The sequence below is a fragment of the Silene latifolia genome, chromosome 5 (assembly GCF_048544455.1).
Source record: "Silene latifolia isolate original U9 population chromosome 5, ASM4854445v1, whole genome shotgun sequence".
Taxonomy (NCBI): domain Eukaryota; kingdom Viridiplantae; phylum Streptophyta; class Magnoliopsida; order Caryophyllales; family Caryophyllaceae; genus Silene; species Silene latifolia.
The window spans coordinates 12066154-12090567 of NC_133530.1; the positions used below are offsets into that span (position 1 = coordinate 12066154).

Consider the following 24414-nt stretch of genomic DNA (forward strand, 5'->3'; position numbering starts at 1 on the left):
AAGGCAATCTCCTCCTATTGTAATAGACACAAGTTATCATAATACAATTGAATCATTTTCACTCAAACATCTCTCTACAAAGTTTTCTCTCTAATTCTCTCTCAATCTTCATACTCTCTTACAATCTAGGTAGCACCAAAACGGACACGGACACGGACACGGACACGTGATACGGCGTCTCATGAAATTTAGGACACGGGACACGCTATTTAAATTTAATAAAATATATATTTTATAGTTATAAATAACGTATGATTTTAATTTTTTTAATGTTTTTGATATTAAATTTACATAATTGAAGGTAAAATATGACTTTGACTATAACTAATACATATTTTCCACCTAAACTCATCTTCTAATCAATCTTTTTTGACATTTTATTCCTCGTCTAAACTATAGGCATGTGTCCGACGAGTGTCGGGTGTCCAGGTGTCCGACACGGCGTTGGACACGGGACGGCTAGTTAGGAGGAGTGTCCGTGCTACCTAGCTTACAATCTTCATCTTCTCCACCATGGAAGAATTGCAAATTCTTCGGAAAAAGAGCGAATACAATATATAGTCCAATGGCCTTTAAATTTATTATTACAAATCCAAGAAATATTAAACAAGAGGATGAGCATACAATACAAATATTATGGTGATAGCGTCTTAGTCAATAGTTTACACTTACTTTATTTCTTTATAAAAGAGAAAATAAAATAAGTGTAAACTATTGACTGGAACGGAGGAAGTACAACTCAACAAATATAAAAAAAAAAAAAAAAATGAAATACGTACAATAGGACCATTTAGTAAATTGGATGACTCTATAAATACTTTGTAATATTGTAGCAGGGTTTTCATATCGTGCATGTGGTTAAACTGGAACTGCGGTATTGTCTCCATCGGTCGGGCTCTGCATGTGAATAGCGAATCAGAAATCTTTAGTGATAAGACGGGTACTATTTGTTTTAAGGTTACAATGAGTCAAATATAATTATATGGGATGAATAGGATAAAAGTAGAATTTTTCGTACCGAAATATTCTTAGGTCCTCCGGGAGGACAATTAATGTGTCCTCCCTAGCCAATAAGAAGTCTTTATGACTATATTTAACTTATATTTACTTTTATATTTATTGCTTTTAAATAGTCATGAAAGCTTCTTATTGGCTAGGGAGGACATATTAATTGTCCTAGGAGACCTAAGAATTTTTAAACCCTATGTGGTGTCATATATAACCCGTCTTAAGATTAAAAAGATAATGCGTCTTAAACAAAACTAGCTGCGGCCTGCGTATAATAAGAACATACTCCGTAATAGTTTAATAACATCATAGAAAATGGGGATGTTGTCAATGAACGGAATTCATTTTGATAGTCTTGTAACTGGGGTTGTTCTTTCTGATACGGAGTACTTGTATTTTATTATCTCTCGTTTTATTATTTCCATTTTCTGTCTTCTGAAGTGGAAAGTGTTATAATTTCCATTTTCCATTTTATTATCTCTCGTTTTATCCGACTAAGGGGGTAAGATTTGATCAAAAATGTTATATAAGGGTGTAAAATATTAAAAAAAAATTATAAGAATGTAAATTTAGAAAAGTTGATTTTACAAGGGTGTAAAAATTAATCAACCCTTTTATTATCTAACACTAATAAGTACGTACCTGATTGGGAATACCAAGGATAAATAGGAGAAAACCTGGCTTGAGATCATTGATTTGGGGAGAAACAGCCATTCTTACAAATTAAATGATATGACTATTAGAAGATTATATGATTTGTATGAACAAAGTAGTTCTTATTTATTTGGTGATATGAACCATTTGTATGGCCCTATTTATATACGCTACAATTGATTAAATTATATGTATGTATTATTTGTTTATATATATTTCTACAACTTGAACTTAAAATATTGAGGATTACTAATTGCTTACTCACATGCTCACATGCAACTCATGATATCGAGAGATTCGGAGCCCAGGGTTTTTCATTCTGGGTTTTGAATTTAAACTTAGCTTAAATTATGCCATTGATGAAGGGTCTTTTTGAGAATTCGTTAATTCCACACCGATGAGCTTCTATGGTTTTGCCCAGAGTTTCGAAGGGACCTCACATTTGAGGGGATGTTGGAATACAATTCCACATTAGATCGTTGAAGAAAGAGAAATTATACCAGTATATAATCAAGGGGACTCCCTTCTATAATGAATTGATTTTAAGATGGAATCTAGCTACCTTAGCTTGTATTGTCGAATAATCCGTCTCTTCTTCGTTTGGATGCAATCCGACCTGTTTATATGTTCTAAAAAGTATTATGTATGCGTAACGAAATAAGAAAAGGTGGTACGGCATGCCATACAAAGTTTTTATTACAATTGCCAGTATCCTTCATTGACTCATACAAATTTTGGATTCAGATGACAGAAATTATAAAATGCATATATAATTGATAGGGTGATGGAAATAGTGTATACATAGGAAACTCTCAGAAAACCATTTCAACCAAAAGTCTAAGCTCATAGTTAGAGTCTTAAGATCGATTTTATACTCTAACACACCCCCTCACACGAATGCCCATTGAGCTTGAAGTGTGGATGCAAGTACATGCTTCTGCATACTTGGGGGCAGTGAGATTTGACCCGTAAACTTTTAGTCACATGCATGGCTCTGATACCATGTTAAGAAACCATCTCAACCAAAAGCTTAAGCTCCTGGTTGGGGTTCCAAGATTGATTTTATACTCTAACACGTGTTGAAAATAAAGCTTCAACCCATATCAGTTACATATGTAAGGATCCACATTGGAGAATTAGAGAAAAATATTCCACTATACAAGGGAGGGGCTACTCCCTTTATTGTCAATTGGTTTTAGAGTAGAATCCTCTTAATCTTGTATTGTGGACTCGTTATTCTCCATTTGGGTACGGTCCAGACCGGTTGTTGAATTTAACAGAAACTATCTAAACTTGAACAATTTTGTCGAAAATAGAACCCTAATAACCCAAACAGATTATTAGGATGGAAGCCATAATCAGGTACCTTAGCCTATATAGATTATTAGCTAATTAACTCTCTCGTACTAGTTGTTACACGTGGCAACTAACATATTTAAGGCATTATTCAACATCTACCTTTTTTTTTCCCAACTAGATTTTGAAATTAAACTTGCATTAGTATTATTGTTGTTAGATAGATTAATGTTATGCTGATGTTTTTAGGTAGAGCACCATGCCTCCAAATTGCATGGTATAACTCCATATACAACAACAACATCAGAGCCTTAATCCCAAAATGATTTGGGGTCGGCTGACATGAATCATCCTTTCGAACCGTCCATGGGTGAACGCACGCCTCAAAATGCGAATAAAAAAAGAGAAGATGAAAAACAAAAAGGGAGAACGAAAATGTAATGGAAAGTCAAACTGAACTTAGGGGTTTTAAAATCGAATTCCGTCTTTCTTTTATAAAAACTAAAAATTTAAATCGAGAGAAAAGATTAAAACGATTTTTAAAAACCGAAATAGAGTTAGGGATCCGGAATGAACCAGGTAAAATCTATAAGAAAGTGGTTGTTGAAAAAGTGTGTAATAAAGGAGAGAAAAATAAATAAATTAATTTCTTTAAATTAAATAAATAAATAAAAACACTAAATCTGTCAAAAAACATCAAATACTAAAAATCCACATGTATTCTTTCCCTCCATTGTGCCCTCTCCGTCACCATACTCTCCTCAAGCCCCAGAACTCTCATATCGTGCTCTATCACTCTCAACCATGTCTGTCTCGGTCTTCCTCTGCCTCTAGGGACCTTTTTCTCATTCTCCAAGTCTCCGGCCTCCTAATCGGGTGCGTCCATAGGTCTCCTTCTCACATGGCCAAACCATCTTAATCGGTTTTCCATCATCTTGTCCTCTATTGGCGCCACTTTTACCTTTTCCCTAATCACCTCATTCCTTAACCGATCTTTCCTTGTATGTCCGCACATCCACCTCAACATGCGCATCTCCGTCACACTCATCTTTTGAATGTGACCATGTTTCACGGCCCAACACTCGGAGTCGTAAAGTAGGGGTGTGCCTAATTGCCGTGCGATAAAATTTTCCCTTTAATCTTTGGGGCATATCTTTATCGCATAGAAACCCTGAAGCACTCTTCCATTTCAACCATCCCGCTTTAATTCTGTGAGCCACATCTCCGTCTAACTCTCCATCTTTTTGAATAATAGATCCTAGATATCCGAAGAAATCAACCTCAACAACATTCCCATCGAAAATAATACTCCCCGCCTCCGTCGATCTCAACCCCGCCACCTTAGTGAATCGACACCTCAAATACTCGGTCTTACTCCTCGTCACTGAACCCACGAGTCTCTAAAGTCTGCCTCCACAATTCCAACTTTCTCTCCACCCTCTCTTTTGTCTCATCAATCAACACAATATCATCAGCAAACATCATACACCAAGGGATGTCGTCCTGAATATCCCTTGTCAACTCATCCATAACTATAGCAAAGAGAAAAGGACTAAGTGCGGAACCTTGATGCACCCCGATGGTAATAGGAAATTCTTCCGTTCTCCCAACATTAGTGCGAACACTTGCACTAGCCCCCTCATACATGTCCTTTATGAGGTCAATATATTTTCGCGACACACCCTTTCTTGCCAAAGCCCACCAAAGTACTTCTCTTGGTACCCTATCATATGCCTTTTCCAAGTCAATAAAAACCATATGCAAATCCTTCTTCTTGTCCCGATGATATTCCATCAACTGTCTCATGATAAAAATCGCATCCATAGTCGATCTAGAAAAATCAACATTTGAAATTTTATTTTGAAAATGGTATCTAGGTTTTGTTCCTAGACGAGATAAACGCAATCTAAGAAACTAGAAATCAATCCAATTCTAAAATAACACTATTCGCAAATTTTGGTGATGTAAAGATACGATTTTGCAATAGAAAAGTAGAAGCGGAAATTTTAAGATGATTTTGATGCGTTTACGGCTTTGAATCACTCTGTTAATTTTACTAAACCCGATCAGATAAAAGTTTTAAGTTTATTTTAGTAAAATTCATGTAAACTCGAATCATTATTGAAACAATATTATCTGTTTGTTAGGAAAATGATGAGTTAGTGGTCCAACTCCAAATATGGTGGAAAGGAGCTAATTGACCAATGAAAGGGTTCGGAGTATATAATAATTTGGCAGCTCAAATGTCGGTGTAGATCCGCAAATAACGCATACTTGTAATAGTCTTTCAGTTTTTACACATAAAATAGTGCATTATCGATTTCTAATTATTGTGAATCAAGGTGTAATGAATGTTATCTTAACGCAGATAACTAACACATTTTAGCTGCTGTATGTCTGTGTAGAACGTTCTTTCTCCAACCCTAGAGTTTTAGACTCATTGAACAACTTTTACAATGTTTACGAATACTCATTCAGACCGCCTATTTTGTCTGAAGACTTCACACACGCTTTATATATGAACATTTTTATGATTAAATGTGATCATTATTAAATGGTAAGATCTGACCATAAAAATTGGCCAGCAAAAAACCCGTCTGAAGCCTTCTTATAGGCCCTATGTATTATTCTTTTATCATAAACTATGTAAGTGAATAATATATGACCGTTTTAACAATAAAACAGAAATCTCAACTTTAAACAAAAATTCGAATAAAATCCAAAAAACGATAATTTGCATGCAATAATGCCTTGGACTAACCATGTTGATGATAATTTTGTGGGTGCTATTTAAAAAATATGTGAAATCGAACAAATAACATGCATAATTAGATCTGTCAAACATGTCAAAAAGGCGGGTTTCAGGTTTGGTCATTTCGGGCTTGGGTAAAATGCGAGTCGGGTCAGTTTCAGGTTTGCAAAATATAGGCTTGTACGGGTCGGGTTTATACGAGTTTTGGGTAAGAAACGAGTTTGATATATTAACGCCTTCTTACAAATGTTTATTTTCTTTAATTTTAATTACAAACATATAATTATTCTTAAATTTTATAATAATCTTGTTTAATATATGATATTTGTTGGAGTAAGATTGCTTAGTATATTCAATATCACAACACTATAAATATTTGTATCGATCAATTGTTAGACGTATGTGACCAACACTACTGCCTATATTTATATGATAATCATTTGACTAATTAACCATGTGATAAAACTATGCTTTAAAATAAACATAAGCATATTTTATTCCAAAATTTTAAATTTCAAATTTATTATCATTTTATATTGGCTAAATTATCAATTACTCCCTTTTATAGTACACTTTTAAAACTTACTCCCTTTTAAAAAAAAATTAAAAATTACACCCAGAAAATTGCTGAAATTTTTAAATTGCTCCCAAATCCCTATTTTTGTACATTTAGGACGAAAATGCCCTTGATTCTCATAATGAAGCCCAAAGCCCAATATAAAACAACTTATTTAGGCGAGAAAACTTTAGAATCTCTTATTCTTTTAGTATAAGGGGGGATTCATCAGTATGGCCTAGTTAAAGATAGGACATAATGAACCCAAAACCCAATATAAAATAACTCATTTAGGCGGGAAAACTTTAAAATTTCTTATTCTTTTAGTATAAGGGAGATTTTGTATCTCATTATTATTCATGCAATTTCCCAATAAAACTTATCTTTCCAATAGTCTCTATGTAGGCCATTTATTAAAAAATAAATAAGTTCATGTATTTGTGTGACGAGGGGATTGTCAAAGCTAGGGTTATTGCGTGTTAAAATATTTTTAACGGAGTTTGTCTAGAATCCCTTAGCTAGAAACTTTTAAAGTATAATCTCTTTATTACTGTAAAAATATGCTCTATTTTTGTTATAAAGTTATTTAGCTCGGTTATAATACTAGCTTAAATAGAGCTACCTCAGTAACTTTACAAATAACGTAATCAATATCTCCAATTGTAAGTATTTTTTAATCGTACTAACTAGCTAGCTAATACAAATAGAGTAAGTGAATATACAAAGTGTAATATTTACGGGATAATGTAAAATAAAATAAAAAAATAAGGAAATTAATTTGTGAATCTCTCGGTATAATGAGTAGCATGTGAGCATGTGAGTAAGCAATTAGTAATCCTCAATATTTAAGTTCAAGTTGTAGAAATATATATAAACAAATAATACATACATATAATTTAATCAATTGTAGCGTATATAAATAGGGCCATACAAATGATACATATCACCAAATAAATAAGAACTACTTTGTTCATACAAATCATATAATCTTCTAATTGTAAGGAGTATCATTTAATTTGTAAGAATGGCTGTTTCTCCCCAAATCAATGATCTCAAGCCAGGTTTTCTCCTATTTATCCTTGGTATTCCCAATCAGGTACGTACTTATTTTTTATTTGGTTTTTTTTTTTTTTTTTTCATTTTATGAGGAGCATCAAAATGAATAATAATACTCTAGCTGCATGATACTATGAAAATGAATACCGCCCATTTACGACATTTCATTTTCTATGATGTCATGAAGTTACTTCGTTTCAATTATATGTTTATCTTTTACTATATTCTTTGTGCAAGCTAAACAAATGATTATGATGAAGGAGTATGTACATTCTTATAAGAGTGTATACGTACTAATGATTTATGATTTGTTGTTCACATGCAGGGCCCGAGCAATGGAGACAATACTCCTGTTCCAGTTTAAGATGCATGCATGTCGTAATATTTATGGTGTAATGGCCTTTTCAAATTTTTTTTTAACATGTTTGTCATTGAGTTGTGCGTATATGTAACACTATGTGAGAGTGTAATATGTATCACACTATCACTAAAGTACTTGTATGCTCATTATTAGAGAATATATTATGAGATATTATTATTGATTATTATTTCAATAATAATCTCTCAGAATATATTCTTTAATACTCATCCTCATGTTTTATGTTATTTTGTTTTCTAATAATAAATCTAAAGGCCACTCGATTATATATTGTGTTCGCTTGTTTTTTTTCCCCCCTTAAGTTATCGTCTTTTTTTATTCAATGAAAAATGAAGAAACCACCAACCTGTGTGTAAGTATATGTGTTTTTTTGTCAAAAATAATATTTTGTAAGACATGTTATATATTAAATAAAATGGTTTAGCTTTATGAATTAATATTTTTTATTATCCAACATAATTATGGTCCAAGTTAGGAAACTCTGACCTCCTAAAAACAAATAAGAAGAAAATAGAAAAAATATAAGGAGTCATTATAATTATCATCTAAACACAAATGAGAGTGATTGAAACTCGAAAGCACTACAAGAATGATGCTAAATACGTCTGTATAAAGTGATCCGTGTGTTGCGAAAATGATATTCTAATAAAATACGGTTGTATATTATGTGATATTCAAATCTAATATTTATCAAATATTCGAATCTCCAAATTTAACTATTTATATTGTCACGGTATTGAACATTTAATCACGCTCAATTATATGCTCATGTATCTAATGACAGTGTCTGTTATTACGACCCGTACATTTTTTGTACGGGTATAAAACTAGTTGTAATAGAAGCTAAACCTAGCATAGGTGGATGTCACTCAACGTTCTCATTTTCGCAATATTAATTCTAACTAAAACATAGGAAACATTTTAAACTAATTTTGGAGCAATAATCTAACAAAGTCGTCATTAGTAATTGATAAAATAATGGAAAATAAAAGGAGAAACAATGACAAGCGAGCCAACAAAAACTTTACCCTAGCTAATTTTTTATTCCAAGTTCCGTGAGTACCAATCAAATAATCAATGTATGATCGGTAAGTTTAATCTGCCCCAGATTTAAGGTCATTGGACAAAGTGACGAACAATATTTTTCGGATTCTCAGTCTCTTCTTAACCTGATACTCTCTCCTCGTTTTCTAATATATATATAGGGACGTGATAACGCCACGAATGATTTTGATAATCCACTGGATTTTACTCACCGCTTGACTACTTTGCCCTTGTTTCACTGTTGTACCTAGAAAGTATAATATGGGTTGTTCATTTGTCAGACTCCCAGCAAGGCAGCAAGGGCCCACTACCCACTATTTCATAAGAGTATTTTCGTTTCACAAATTTGAAGACGGACATTATCCGTCATGGTTTTGAAAACGGAGCGTCAGCGTCGCCCCTCTCACAAAATGGAAATGGATAGTAGAGTGGAAATGGATACCCCCACTTCGCTTCACCCACTCGCATTTTGTGAAAGGACCACTATCTGTATTCAGTTTGTGACGGATAGTGGCCGTCTTCAATTTGACAGACTGTTTTCGTTTAGCCTTTGATCAAAGCGTCTCATTTTAGACAGCATTATCCGTCTAAAGTTGTAGACGAATGACCGTCTTATAAATTGAAAGTGAGAGGGCAAGTTGGAAATGAAAGTGAGAGGGCAAGTTGGCAACTTTAGACGGATAATGCTGTCTAAAATGAGACGCTTTGATCAAAGGCTAAACGAAAACAGTCTGTCAAATTGAAGACGGTCACTATCCGTCACAAACTGAATACAGATAGTGGTCCTTTCACAAAATGCAAGTGGGTGGGCAAGTGGGGGTATCCATTTCCCCCCACTTGTACTATCCATTTCCATTTTGTGAGAGGGACGCTATCCGTCTTCAGCTTGTGACGGATAATGTCCGTCTTCAAATTTGTGAAACGAAAATACTCTTATGAAATAGTGGGTAGTGGGCCCTTGCTGCCTTGCTGGGAGTCTGACAAATGAACAACCCATATTATACTTTCTAGGTACAACAGTGAAACAAGGGGTAGTCAAGTGGTGAGTAAAATCCAGTGGATTATCAAAATCATTCGTGGCGTTATCACGTCCCTATATATATGACGTTTTGTTTTCTCGAGACGAGCATTTGATTTTAATATTTATAAAAATATATTTAGTCAAAAATTATAAAAATTACTTCCTCTGTCACGGTCATTTGTTGTCCTTTGATTTTGGCACAAAGACCAAGGAAATGGGAGGGAGCTAAAAACTAAATGACAAGTGGAATAAATTGGGTGGGAATGATCAAATTACTCATCAAATTCATTCTTAAAATAGAAAGGACAACAAATGACTGAGACACCCTCAAAATAGAAAAGGACAACAAATGCCCGAGACAGAGGGAGTATATCATTAGATTCTTTACGAAAAGGTCTTTCATATGACTATACATATCACAATTTGAATCATATCTTTTGAAAGATATTAATGAGAGAAGTGGAAAGATCTCGAAATGTTAGAAAGTCATATATAAAAAAATAGGAGTATTTTGACAACGCTTTTATAGGTGATTTATCCGGTTCTCTTATACTCTGTATATGATACTTTCAATAAATTAGCTCAACGATCTTCAACCTTGGATTTGTGAAAACTCTACTTCTAATGACCCCTCTTGGTCCACCCTTTTCACCTTCATTCTTTGGCGTCTTTGGACTAAAAGGTGTGACCTTATTACTTTCTCTTCCTCTCCCCACGCCCTTCTCTCGATTCTATAGTGCCATTTTCGCCCAAGCATCCGCAGGTTCTTTGTCGACCTTCTTGTTTCTCACCCTCCCGTTTCTAGTGTTGCCCGTCCATCTCCCTTCGACTTAAGGTCAATGTCGATGCGGCTTTCTCCCGCTCTTCCTCTTCCTGCCGGTATTGGGTGTGTTATGAGAGAGAGTGTTGGCTCTTGGGTTCGGGGACGGTCAATGTCGATACTTTCAATAAATTAGCTATCTTTGCATTCCGCAACCATTTGAAATTGTTCAAATAAAATTTCCTTTTCCGTTTGGCACTCTTAGCATTAGTGCCCTTAGCATTGTCACCTATAAAACAAACAACACCCATATCGTCCTCCAACGAATCCGTCAGTAAGGAGCCAAGTGTAGTAGAGGCATGAGAGGAGTCCACAGTGCTAAATAAATAACAAGACTCTTGTAACATTGAGCTTCTAATGATGTTGTTTTTGCTAAAGGAAACCCGGTCATCACCCACTTCTAATGTCAACCTCCCATTCCACATCAATTAGCGCACCCGCGATGTGTAAAAATGGCCTACCCAATATAATTGGGGTTTGTGAGTCCTCGACCATATCAAGTATGAGGAAGTCAACGGGTATGAAAAACTTGCCAACCTTGACGGGCACATCTTCTAAGACACCTAAAGGTCACTTTAAAGAACGATCCGCCATTGCAATGTGATACTTGTGCATTTTAAAGCACCCATGTTAAGTTTTTCACAAAGGGAGTAAGGCATGCCACTTACACTAGCACCTAGGTCATAAAGGGCCTTATCAATGGTATATGTGCCTATAGTGCAAGGAATAGAATAGCTACCGGGGTCCTTAAGTTTCGGGGGAGACTTATTTTGTAAGAGTGCACTACACTCTTCGCTGAAAGCAACGGTCTTGACCTCATTGAAGGATCGCTTCTTTGAGAGTATTTCCTTCATGAACTTTGAATATGAAGGGACTTGGGTAAGCAATTCCATAAACGGGATGGTGACTTGTAAATTCTTACACATTTCCATAAACTTACCGAACTTACCTTCTTCCTTGTGCTTTGCTAAACAATGGGGAAATGGTACTTGAACAACTTTCTTTGGAGGAGCATCCTCCACATCTTTCACTATCTCTTTCTCATTCTCTCATTGGGAGTATCCACTTTCTTTGAAACGACACCACTCTCCTTAGCATTAGGAGAGACTTCTTCAACAATTGCCTCGTTGCTTTCTTTGGGCATCGTGGACTCAACATTTTTGGCATCAAGCTTGCTCTTTCTTTTTAGCATCAATAACCGATGGGGAAATGACACACGATCCTTAACAAGAGGCTCTTCACTAGCCTTCTTTTTGTCACTTCCCCCAAGCTTAGCCTTTTTAACAACCACTTCGTCATCCAAAGTCATGGATGGGCCCATCATAACTTGTACCACTTCTCAAGGAGATAAAATTAACGGTCTCGTGTGATGGCGTACCTTAGGGAGGTAGTTGACTGTTCTTCCTTTGAGAGTTAGAAGCGGCTAATTGAGCCACTTGTTGTTCCAACATCTTGACCGCGGCACTATGAGCTTGATCATTCTTTTGAATTTGAGCCAACAATTCCTTTTGCATTCGGACTATCAAGCCCTCAAGCTTACCTCCTTCTTGGTTATTTTGTTGGTCATTTTGTGGTGGATTTTGTTGGTAATTGTGTTGTGGGGGCCTTTGTTGATTATTGATAACCCGGTGGAGGATTATAATTTTGTTATTGAGGGACATAGGCATTATGTTGTGGTGGGGGTTGAGGGTTAAGCACATTGTTGCTAGTGTAAGACAAGTTCGGATGGAATTTTGTATTCGGGTTGTAAGTATTGGAAAATGTACCCGGTGGATATGAACTTTGTCTAAAAGCTTGAAAAGCATTTACCTCTTCAATAGGAGCTCGGCAATGAGCGGCGTAATGACCCGCACCTCCACAACCATCACAAACGATGATTTGACTTGTAGAAGACATGGCATTGAGTTGTTGAACGAAATCTCTAGCATCCCTTTCCGCCAATTGTTGTTGAAGTAAGGCAATTTGAGCTAGCAAGGCGGAGTTGTTGGAGGATTCTTCTTTACCTTTGAGTGGCACAATGCGAGAATTGACATATTGGGCATCATGGACCGCCATAGATTCGATCGTGGCATGAGCAAGGTCGGTGTCAATTTGATCAAACCGCCCATTGTTAGCGGAATCAAGAATCCTTCGGGACTCGGCACAACATCCATTGTAGAATGTTATTGCTATAAACAAATCGTCTATCCCATGATGTGGGCATTGCCTTTGTAGCTCTTTGTATCTCTCCCAAGCCTCATATAAGCTCTCAAGAGCTTGTTGATGGAATCCGGTGATTTGGCTCCTCAAAGTTTGAGTTTTCTCCGGTGGAAAAAACTTTTGATAGAAAGCAAGAGCAAATGTCTCCCAATTGGTGATTCCCATGGCGGTGCGGTCAAGGCTATTGATCCAAAGCTTGGCCTCGTCTTTCAAAGAGAAAGGGAAAAATATCTCCCTTATTTGGGCTTGAGTAACGCCCGTTTGTCGGATCATGGAGCAATAGTCACAAAATTTTGCACATGAAAATTGGGATCCTCCAAAGGACTTCCCCAAATTGATTTCTCTCCACAAGGCTAATGAAAGCCGGATTGATCTCGAATTCCGGCGCGGTAATTTGAGTAGTGGTGATACCGGCCGGAAGCATGGCGGTGGTGAGCTTTGAATGATTGGAAAGTTTCACCATCTTTTTGCTAGTAGATAGTGGTGGTGGAGATGATGAACTTGAAACCTCCTCCTCTTCAAGAACTTCTAGATCGTCTAAGTAAGACTTTATAGCACTTTCAACTTGTATGGAAGATGTGGCTTATTTCACTTCCTTCCAAAACCGTCGTCTTCTCCTAAAGGTTTTCTCGGGGTCGGAATCCGGTGAAATCAATTCTCCACGACGAGAGGACCTGGGCATAAGACAACAATTTCTATAGAAATGATAAGTAACGGTCTCAAGGAACAAGTGTTCCTCAAGACAAAATAAAACAAGATAAAAATCGACAATTCAAAACGTAATAAAACCGTTTTCCCGGCAACGGCGCCAAAATTTGATAGGCTTATCGCGTACCTATGCAAAGATAATTTCCCTAGACAACAAATAAATGTAGTAATAGGGGTCGAACACAAGGAGACGGGAATTACGTTATGAAATGCTATGGGAGGATTCTTATCAAGATCGATTTCGTTTTGGGTTTGTTTGGTTGTTTAATGATTAACAAAAATTGTAATGTAAATTATATACTAAAAAGGAGTCTAAGGGGGTCGGGTCACACATGCAAAGGTAAATATATGATTATGATAAACTTGGTACTAATAACATTGTCAATTGCTTAGACTTAAAGATACCACCTTACGACATTAGTATCAACCATACACTACTACAGATACAGGCTATAACAACGGTCAAAAACCGTTGTTATATAAAAAAGCGGACGTTGTTAAAGCGTCCGTTGTAGAAGGTTTTAACAACGGTTGGTTTACTTAAGGAAACCGTTGTTAAAACTATTAACCACGGTTTTATGTATAAAAACCCGTTGTGGAAAGTGTGACTCAATTTTGGGGGGAAAGTTATAACAACGGGTTGTAATATACAAAACCGTTGTTATAACTAAAGACAACGGGTTGTTTTAAAATAACCGTTGTTGTTTGTTCTTAAAAAAAAAAAAAAAAAATTAAATATTACTAGATGCATGCATAATTACTACTGTTAGAATTCCAATGCATGCATTATTATGACATTCACTCGTACATATGAACGGATAATATGGAATGAGAAGGGTTAGTAATAGGATTTGAAGCAGCATTATTGAGAGAGATGATGATGATTATGGCACAACTTCCTAACATATATATTAATTAAAAAGCAATTAACTCAACCCACACATTGCTTAGTATAAATACATTGCATATCTCAACTAACATTTCCATTATCTCATATATTCATCTCCAAACTCTAATCGTTAAAACAAACTCTACTTAATCTTTCAAATCAAACTCAAAAACTCTAAGAAAATGAATGATTTCATCCTAAAGACTCTTACCATGATCGAGAACAACAACAACTTCATCCGTCGGTTCCTCCATATTGAGGAAAGTTTCAGGAGCTACCTTGCGGAAGCTCGATCCGCACCAAGCACGCCAAAGAAGATGGCTTGACGGAGCAAAGAAGCAGCGGTTGCAGCTATATGACGATATAGCAACTGCTGAACGGAACCTCCAAATAGCCAAGGAGGAGAGGATGGATACGATAGAGCACAATAAGATCCTCCATGAAAATATAAGAATTGCATTTTTACATATGTAATTTTTTTTTTTTTTAATTTATGTATTTATAAATATATATATATATTAATTATGTTTATCTTACTTCTTCATCTTGCTTCTTCATTGTTTTAGTAACTAATTATGCGAACAATACTTAAACAAATAACATAATGGTCGATAAAAACACATATATGCAAAAGAAATAAATAGAAAAAGAAAATAATGACGATGACGGTGTGGCGAGATTTACCTGATAAATACGAACGTAATAGACGATGAAATCACAATGACGGCGAGAAGATAAAGCGACGATGAGAAAGAGAGAAATAGAGAAAGAGAGAAAGAGAGTGTGTATGTGTTTTGTGTTTGTTTGTCTGCTGTGTTTGTGTATTAAGGGTTGTGTTTTGTGGCTGCAGCAGACTTCTGTTTGTGTGGTTTATAGTATGGAAGGTATTGACAACGGTTATTAAACAACAACCGTTGTGAAATATGTTTTAACAACGGTTGTACAAAACACCCGTTGTTAAATAAGTTTTAACAACGGGTTTCAAAAGTAACCGTTGTGATTACTTTTCACTAACTTTGCGCCAATTTTGCGCCAAATTATTAACAACGGTTCCGCATGTGTGACCTGTTGTTAAAAATAATAACAACGGTTTTTATAACTATACCCGTTGTAATTGATTTTAGTAAAATTCGCGCCATACATTCTACAACGTCTATTGTGATTTTCGTGAATAATCGTTGTTAAAGGGCGTTGTAGTTGCCTAGATTTGTAGTAGTGCCTATAAGTTCGATTCGATTCGAGATCCTATAAGTTGATTCGATTCGATTCGAGATCCAATAAGTTCGATTCGAGATCTTATAAGTTAAGTTAAGTTGATTCGATTCGATCCTATAAGTTCGATTCGATTCGAGATCGAGATAAGTTTCATCCAAAAGAACAGGGCGGAGACCGAGCAGATAGAGATCGATCCGGGACGCACCGTAATCGTCGGTGTCGGCTGGAGCCAAAATTCAGGGCCGATCTCCTAGACTGCCGAGGAGGAACAAAGACGTCTTTGCGTACTCACCGCCGAGATGCGGTGTAAGCCGAGAGGTCATCGTTCACAAGCCGAACGTACTCCCAGCGCCCGCCCGCGAGGCGAGAGGGTGAGAAACTCCTCGGCCGAAAAAGAGGATGCCATCAAAGCCGAGGTTGATAAGTTGTTAGAGGCAGGCTTTATCATCCCTTGTACATATCCTGAATGGCTAGCTAATGTTGTAATGGTTAAAAAGTCATCAGGGGGGTGGAGGATGTGTGTTGATTTTACGCAACTTAATAAAGCATGCCCGAAAGATTGCTACCCCTTGCCTCGGATAGATAGCTTAATAGATGCGACGGCGGGCTACACAATCTTGAGCCTCGCTCGACGCCTTTTCGAGATACCATCGGTATTCATGGCGAGAGGAAGACATGCCTAAATGCGCATTCATCACCATACACGGCACCTACATGTACAAGATGATGCCGTTTGGTTTGAAAAACGCCGGCGCGACTTACACAAGACTGGTGGACAAAGTATTCCAAAATCAAAAAGGGCGAAACATCGAGGCTTACGTCGACGATACTATTGTCAAGAGTAAGTCTGACGGCGAGCACCTAGCCGATTTACACGAGACATTTTGTTCACTAAGGAAATACAAGATGAAGCTTAACCCTACAAAATGCAACTCGGTGTCCGGCCGGCAAATTCCTCGGCGTGCTTGTTAGCGCCGGGGAATTGATGCCAATCCGGAGAAAGTCCAAGCAATTCTAGACCTGCCGGAGCCGAGGAATCGCAAAGAGGTTATGATCTCGGCCGGGAGGATGGCGGCCCTTGCCCGTTTTATCTCTCGGTCAGCCGACAAGAGCACCCCATTCTTCAAAGTGCTAAAAAGGGAATAAAGACCTCAGGGGGAGGAACAGAGCACGGCCTTCGAACAACGAAAGCCCATCCGCAAACTCTCCCAACCCCGTCCGGACCGACGCTGGGGAAACGCTATATCTATATCTAGAAGTAACCTCGGCCACGGTCGATCTTAATGTCGTCGAGAAGAAAACAAGCGTGAAGACCCAATATACTTTATCACCATACATTTGTTGCCGCCGAGAGAAACTACCCGCGATTGAAAAAGCGACCTTTGCCGTGGTTGTTGCCGCAAGGAAGTTGAAACCCTACTTCGACGCACATCCCATGACGGTCTTAACCGACCAGCCGTTGGAGAAAGTCGAGGAGAGCAATCAAAGCTAGAAGGGGCATTATTCGACAAAGCTAGCGTGGTAAACAAACCTACTTCGGAATTCATACCCGGAACAATTGGCGCCGTCTGTGGGGATAGATACTAGAAGCTAGTCATTCCCAAACCAAAAAAAAAAAAAAAAAAAAAAAACCCACCCAAAAAGCTAAGAAGATGTCAAAAGAACAAGAGGTGTTCGTAGAATCAAGAGCCCCTCCACCCGGATGATACCGTCCACAATTGCGGGAGTTGTGCGGCCCTCCACCACCCGGATAATTCAACCGGAGTTCGGGATGCCAATAATGCCGATACGCCGCCGCCCGCCGACCAGTCACCGTCATGGGCGTGTGGTTGATGCAAAGTGACGACTCTGGACTGATTGTCGGTCGCCGGCTCACACTTGTCACACCGACAAGAGCGGCGGGACCCGTCCAGGAAGCTAGGGCCCAAAAGGTGACTCGAGAAACCCGAACGAAGCACTAAGAGAGGCTGAGCCTACCAAGACGCCGGGGGAGCCCAGAGTGTCAGTGGTAGAACTAAGCCCTTCCCGCACTCGCGGAAGGACGATGTCGCCGCGACGCCCACGAGGCATGCCCCAGACGAGCGAAAGGAGTCCGACTCACCAGAGTCGGAGAAGGAGTCCGACTCACCAGAGTCGGAGAAGAAGTCCGACTCACCAGAGTCGAAGAAGGAGTCCGACTCACCAGAGTCGGAGAAGAAGCCCTTCCCGCCACGGGGAGAGGGGCCGGACTAAGGATGCGAGGAGCCGATCGCCGCGTGTCATTAGACACGTGGTCAGACAGCCCCTCAGTGCCTACGTCCTAGAGACCCAGGTGCCGCCAAAGCTAAAGCTACCATCTATATCATACAAAGAAGAGGGCGACCCAACCGATCATGCCGAGGCTTTCGAGTCTCACATGTCGGTGTGGGAGAAACTGACGAGGCAGTGCCGAATTTTCCCAACGACCTTGGTTGGAATGGCGCAAAGCTGGTACAAGGGGCTACCCGATGGGTCGGTATACTCCTATTCCGACCTAAGAGACGCGTTTTTGGCCCAGTACTCTACCAATAAAAGGAGAGCCGTCGAGACATCGGATCTCCTGACCATCAGGCAGGAGGGAGGCGAGTCACTCCGAAGCTATGTGAAGAGGTTCGATGCCAGGGTTCAGCAGATTAGGGAGCCGAACGGCGAACTAGCGGCCTTCGCGATGAAAGGCCTCCCCGGAGGGACTTGAAAACGAGCTCATCAAGTGCGGTGGCACGAGCCTTGAGTCCGCCGGGGAAATTGGCCGACCAGGCCATTAAGGTCGAAGACTATCACAAAATATGGATAGGCCACGGCGAGGCGGGCACTCGAGAAAGAAAGAGCCACCGGGAGGACAAGCCGGATGAAGGGCGCCGTGACAATAATAGGTCGCGGACCGACAGGCCCGCCAGGAAGCAGAACCCAGCGGACGCCGGGGGGAGTTCAGGTCCGTACTACCATAAGAAGTACAAAGATCACACCCCCCTGGTCGTATCGGCCGCCGAGGTCTTCTCCCTGAGCAGAAACGAGGGGCAGAAGTGGGAAAGGCCCCCCAAACCTAGGGGGGACGGTGACACGAGCCATGTCTTTGTGAGTACCACGGCCACACCAGGTCACTTAACCAACGCTGCCGGCATTTGAAGAATGCCATTGAAGAGCGATCCAAAAGGGAGCCTCGGCAAGTATGTTCGGAGGCCAAAAGACTAACACCGGTGGCTCGGATAAAAAATCCGTCTTTCAACGGATAGGAACAATTCATGTTGTCATCGGGGGAAACGAGAACGGCGGATCCGCTCGCGGACACAAACGGCACGAACGGATCTGTATCAGGCCGTCAACTTCGTGCCCACTACAGCGGCCCGCGCTTCCAACATCCCGAACATAACTATTGGGAAGGAGGACTACGAAGGAATCATCGCCCCGCATAGCGACCCACTCGTAGTCCACTTAGACATAGCCAACCACCTGGTCATGAGATGCCTGATTGACACGGGTGCTTACACGAACATCATGTTCAGGGAGTGCTTTCTAGGGCTCGGCCTGAAAATTGCGGACCTTAGCCCGTGCACCAACCCATTGTACGGCTTCTCGGGCGGGGCTTGGTCCCCCCGGGGTCTATCAAGTTACCGGTGATGTTCGCCGGTCGATCGCGGCCAAGAATGTGATGTCCGAGTTCGTGGTCATCGACGGCTCATCCGCATATAACGTTCTCATCGGTCGTATCACCCTGAGTGAGGTCGATCTTTGTAATGTCCATCCGGGCCCGACAACGATGTATGTCTCGGACCGCGGGGAGGTTCATAAACTCGTCTCAAAGAACGAAAAGGACGAGGTGGTCAACGTCCAAATATCGGCCAGAGGATGCAACATGCAATCCTTCAAGGTAGCAAAGAAAGAGGAAAAAGGGAAGAACCCATCCTTACGACAGGAAGACGAACCGATGAGCACCAACCACGTCGGCATGGTCGAAGGGGCGAGAGACCGAGCGAGATAGAGATCGATCCGGGACGCACCGTAATCGCTGTCGGTGTCGGCCTGGAGCCAAAATTCGGGCCGATCTCCTAGACTGCGAGGAGGAACAAAGACGTCTTTGCGTACTCGCCCGCCGAGATGCCAGTGTAAGCCGAGAGGTCATCGTTCACAAGCTGAACGTACTCCCCAGCGCCCGCCCTGTGAGGCAGAGGGTGAGAAACTCCTCGGCCGAAAAAGAGGATGCCATCAAAGCCGAGGTTGATAAGTTGTTAGAGGCAGGCTTTATCATCCCTTGTACATACCCTGAATGGCTAGCTAATGTTGTAATGGTTAAAAAGTCATCAGGGGGGTGGAGGATGTGTGTTGATTTTACGCAACTTAATAAAGCATGCCCGAAAGATTGCTACCCCTTGCCTCGGATAGATAGCTTAATAGATGCGACGGCAGGCTACACAATCGAGCCCGCTCGACGCCTTTTCGGATACCATCGGTATTCATGGCGAGAGGAAGACATGCCTAAATGCGCATTCATCACCATACACGGCACCTACATGTACAAGATGATGCCGTTTGGTTTGAAAAACGCCGGCGCGACTTACACAAGACTGGTGGACAAAGTATTCCAAAATCAAAAAGGGCGAAACATCGAGGCTTACGTCGACGATACTATTGTCAAGAGTAAGTCTGACGGCGAGCACCTAGCCGATTTACACGAGACATTTTGTTCACTAAGGAAATACAAGATGAAGCTTAACCCTACAAAATGCAACCGGAACCGGGCCAAGCAAATTCCTCGGCGTGCTTGTTAGCGCCGGGGGAATTGATGCCAATCCGGAGAAAGTCCAAGCAATTCTAGACCTGCCGGAGCCGAGGAATCGCAAAGAGGTTATGATACTGACCGGGAGGATGGCGGCCCTTGCCCGTTTTATCTCTCGGTCAGCCGACAAGAGCACCCCATTCTTCAAAGTGCTAAAAAGGGAATAAAGACCTTTGGGGGAGGAACAGAGCACGGCCTTCGAACAACCGAAAGCCCATCTCGCAAACTCTCCCAACCCCGTCCCGGACCGACGACTGGGGAAACGCTATATCTATATCTAGCAAGTAACCTCGGCCACGGTCGATCGTAATCGTCGAGAGAAGAAAAACAAAGAAAGCACCCAATATACTTTATCACCCATACACTGTTGTTGCCGAGAGAAACTACCCGCTGATTGAAAAAGCAGCCTTTGCCGTGGTTGTTGCCGCAAGGAAGTTGAAACCCTACTTCGACGCACATCCCATGACGGTCTTAACCGACCAGCCGTTGGAGAAAGTCGAGGAGAGCAATCAAAGCTAGAAGGGGCATTATTCGACAAAGCTAGCGTGGTAAACAAACCTACTTCGGAATTCATACCCGGAACACACCCGTTGTCAAATATGTTTTAACAACGGGTTTCAAAAGTAACCGTTGTGATTACTTTTCACTAACTTTGCGCCAATTTTGCGCCAAATTATTAACAACGGTTCCGCATGTGTGACCCGTTGTTAAAAATAATAACAACGGTTTTTATAACTATACCCGTTGTAATTGATTTTAGTAAAATTCGCGCCATACATTCTACAACGTCTATTGTGATTTTCGTGAATAATCGTTGTTAAAGGGGCGTTGTAGTTGCCTAAATTTGTAGTAGTGATAGACCGGGTCCTATAGAAACTTTCGTCCATGACTAGGTCGTCCTACTACACATGCTTTGTCTAATTCGATTCCATGCCTCTCGACTTTTAGAATGAATGAACAAACTTAATCTATGCATAAGGCCTTAAACAAGGATTAAACGTTACGATGCAAACACGTGATAGAAGCAATATGAACAATATTATTATTAACCTATTTTATCATATTACATATTTGATTTTGCATGGCTCCCCTAGCCCTTAGACTAAGAGATTTAGCTACTCATATTAAGATGTAAATTGTGAACTATATTAAGAGAAATGATAAACATGATTGTATGATTTATATAAACTAAATGATTTAACATGTAAAAGAAATAAAACTAAAGTAATCTAATTAGAGTGCTTAATTATAAACTAAGTATAAACTAAATAGATATGTAAAAATGTAAACTATAAATAGAAATACCTTAAAGAGATGAACTTGTATGGAAGAACAAATTATAACCAAATGCTTGAAAATGTATTAAGAACCAATTGTTTAAGAACTACAAGCTTAATTATTTTGTAAACTAATATGAAAACTATTGAGAGAGATTATAATGCTTAAGGCTATGTAAGGAAATGAGACGTAAAAGTTGGATGCCTAAACTATGAAGTGGCTTCCCTTTATATAGGGGAGCAAGGTGAAAACGTAAGCATTCAAGAGACATGCAACCCCGATCGGGGTTGGGGGGCCCGATCGGGGTCGTGTGATTTCCGAGTTTCTTCTTAATTCTCCTTTTAATTACTTGGAGAATCCTATGTTAGTGATTAATTGTGCGATTAATCACCCGGTTAATGCTTTCATTTGGCATCTTAAGAACTTTGGAATCCCATGCTTTCCCCTTACTTTTGACTTGTAATTTGGGCTTGACTTGGATATTTGATCACAATTGCATTTTGCTAATTAATCCAACAAATTCCCATGCAACTTGAAGTACAAAGTCCATTGCTTGCTCTCACTTAGCCATGCTTCTAGTATTTGCATAATTTGTAGTATCTTAACTCATTTTTCTACAAAACACACTTGAACACACAATTGCACTAGAAACACAATATTAGCTTAAAAACACTTTGATAAGTGCTAAATGATATGTAAAATCAAACTAATATAAAGGGTTAAAATGTATAAAATATGCACTTATCAGGTTAATTACCAGACTTTGCTCAAATTACAGACTAAGCACAAGTTTGATAATTGTTGAGAGAAGTCTTAGGTTTAATTTCATTCAAAATAAGCTGCTGAAAACAGTTGAGGCAATGATTCTTATATAGGCTTGTCTTAGTTACAATTCGAGTACAAACTACATCCAAGGGCCAAGATTATATGTAGGTAGAGTACAAAATAAAGAATATTTTAAAAACTAAAATTGAAGTCAAATAAGTGAAAAATAAAGCACTAGGGGTAAAAACAGACTGAAATAAAGCAAGGGTTAGTCTATTTTGTTTGTTGTGTGCAGGTGGTTGTTGCTTTGTTTGCTAGCTGAGCTCTTCCTAAGGCCAAGGTCCCTTGCTCTGTTGTGGCTTGCTTTAGGAGAAGATTGATCAAATTTTTAACAGATAGCCCCACAATTGCCTAACCTAAAAGGGAATGTTTGCTTTATGATTTATCAAAATTCTGCAGCATCATGTGACCTGTTCCAAGTTTGATCGACTTCTAGACTGGTTTTCTTGGCTTCTAACTTGGATGTTTTAAGACTTCCCTTCTTGGACTTAATTAAGGATATTTCCAGCTGGCCATATTGGCAGCTGGTGGCTGAAATTGGTGTACCTCCTAGGAGCCTGCATCAGGGGTGGTTCAGGGGCCTGGCGAGAATGTTGGCCTGAGTTTTGAAAGTCGGGACCCTGTGGTTTAGCTCCTATTGCATCAACATTTGAAGATCGTTTTTGAGAAGAGGTCCGTGAATGGAGTTGCAGATACTATCGCCCAGTTCTCAATGATTGTATTAGGGCCGGTTTAGGCTGATCTCGTCTTAATGTATTTTGTTGGGCTCTGACCCAATTATCATATTGTATTTATATTCATTCGATTAATGAGAAAGGCAAGATAATCATTTACCAAAAACATATTTCTATCATGGTATCAGTGTTCTAATAGATACAATAAAAATACAATATGATAATTGGGTCAGAGCCCAACAAAATACATTAAGACGAGATCAGCCTAAACCGGCCCTAATAGATTGATAAAAGCTCAAACAATGGTTGTTTTGATTGGGAGTTTGTCTCTTCTTTTATAGCTCATGCTTGTACAATTGACTTTGTAACAGCCTAGGTAGCACGGACACTTCTCCTAATTAGCCGTCCCGTGTCTGACACCGTGTCGGACACCGACACTCCTCGGACACACGTCGAAACGTGTCGGACACCTACAAAGCCGTGTCTAACTTTCTACATTTATTCGAGCACGTGTCCGACGCGTGTCCATAGTATTTCGGCCGTGTCCGACGCGTGTCCATGACATTTGGACATCATTTGGACTGAATGATGTTCTTTAAGCGTGAAATGAGCTGTCGAAAGAGATTGATTAAAAGATTCGTTTGGATGGTAAATGAAAACGAGTTATAATCAAGGGCAAGTTTTAGCTTCACTTATTTAAACTTAATAACAAATACTTTTATAAAAATAAAATCAAACGTTTATAATTATAAAATATATATTTTATTAAATTTAAATAACGTGTCCCGTGTCCTAAATTTCAAGGGATGTCGTGTCACGTGTCCGTGTCGTGTCCGTGTCCCGTGTCCGTGTCCGTTTTGGTGCTACCTAGGTAACAGCTATCACGCCGCTCCTCTCGGATCCGTCCCCTTGACATATTTGAACCTTGGTTTCCTTTAATTTAATTTTGCTCATTTCGTCTAGAAAAAAAAAATAGAAAAAAAAATGTTAGTTTTCGTTTGGGTTAAGGGTAGACATGTAATTTTATATCTATTCAGTTACAATTGATGCAATTCAATCAAAATAAAATTCTCAAGTAAACTAAATTTATCTATTGATTCAATATTACGTTTCGTCATCAACAAGCGTAAATATTCAATACGATCCTTCGACAAAGAAGACACTAAAATTATAAATGTTATTGCGTTTCGAACATTAGCCGATAGTATCCACCAAGTTTCCCATGAACCAAATACTACCCTAATTCTC

General features: G+C 39.4%; 1 non-coding gene across 1 annotated transcript; it reads left to right on the forward strand.

The window, feature by feature from the left end:
* Positions 1-12771: 12771 nt before the first annotated feature.
* Positions 12772-12878, forward strand: LOC141658124 (small nucleolar RNA R71). Its single transcript, XR_012549028.1, has one exon. It is a non-coding gene; the product is annotated as a small nucleolar RNA R71 (small nucleolar RNA).
* The last annotated feature ends 11536 nt before the right edge of the window (positions 12879-24414 follow it).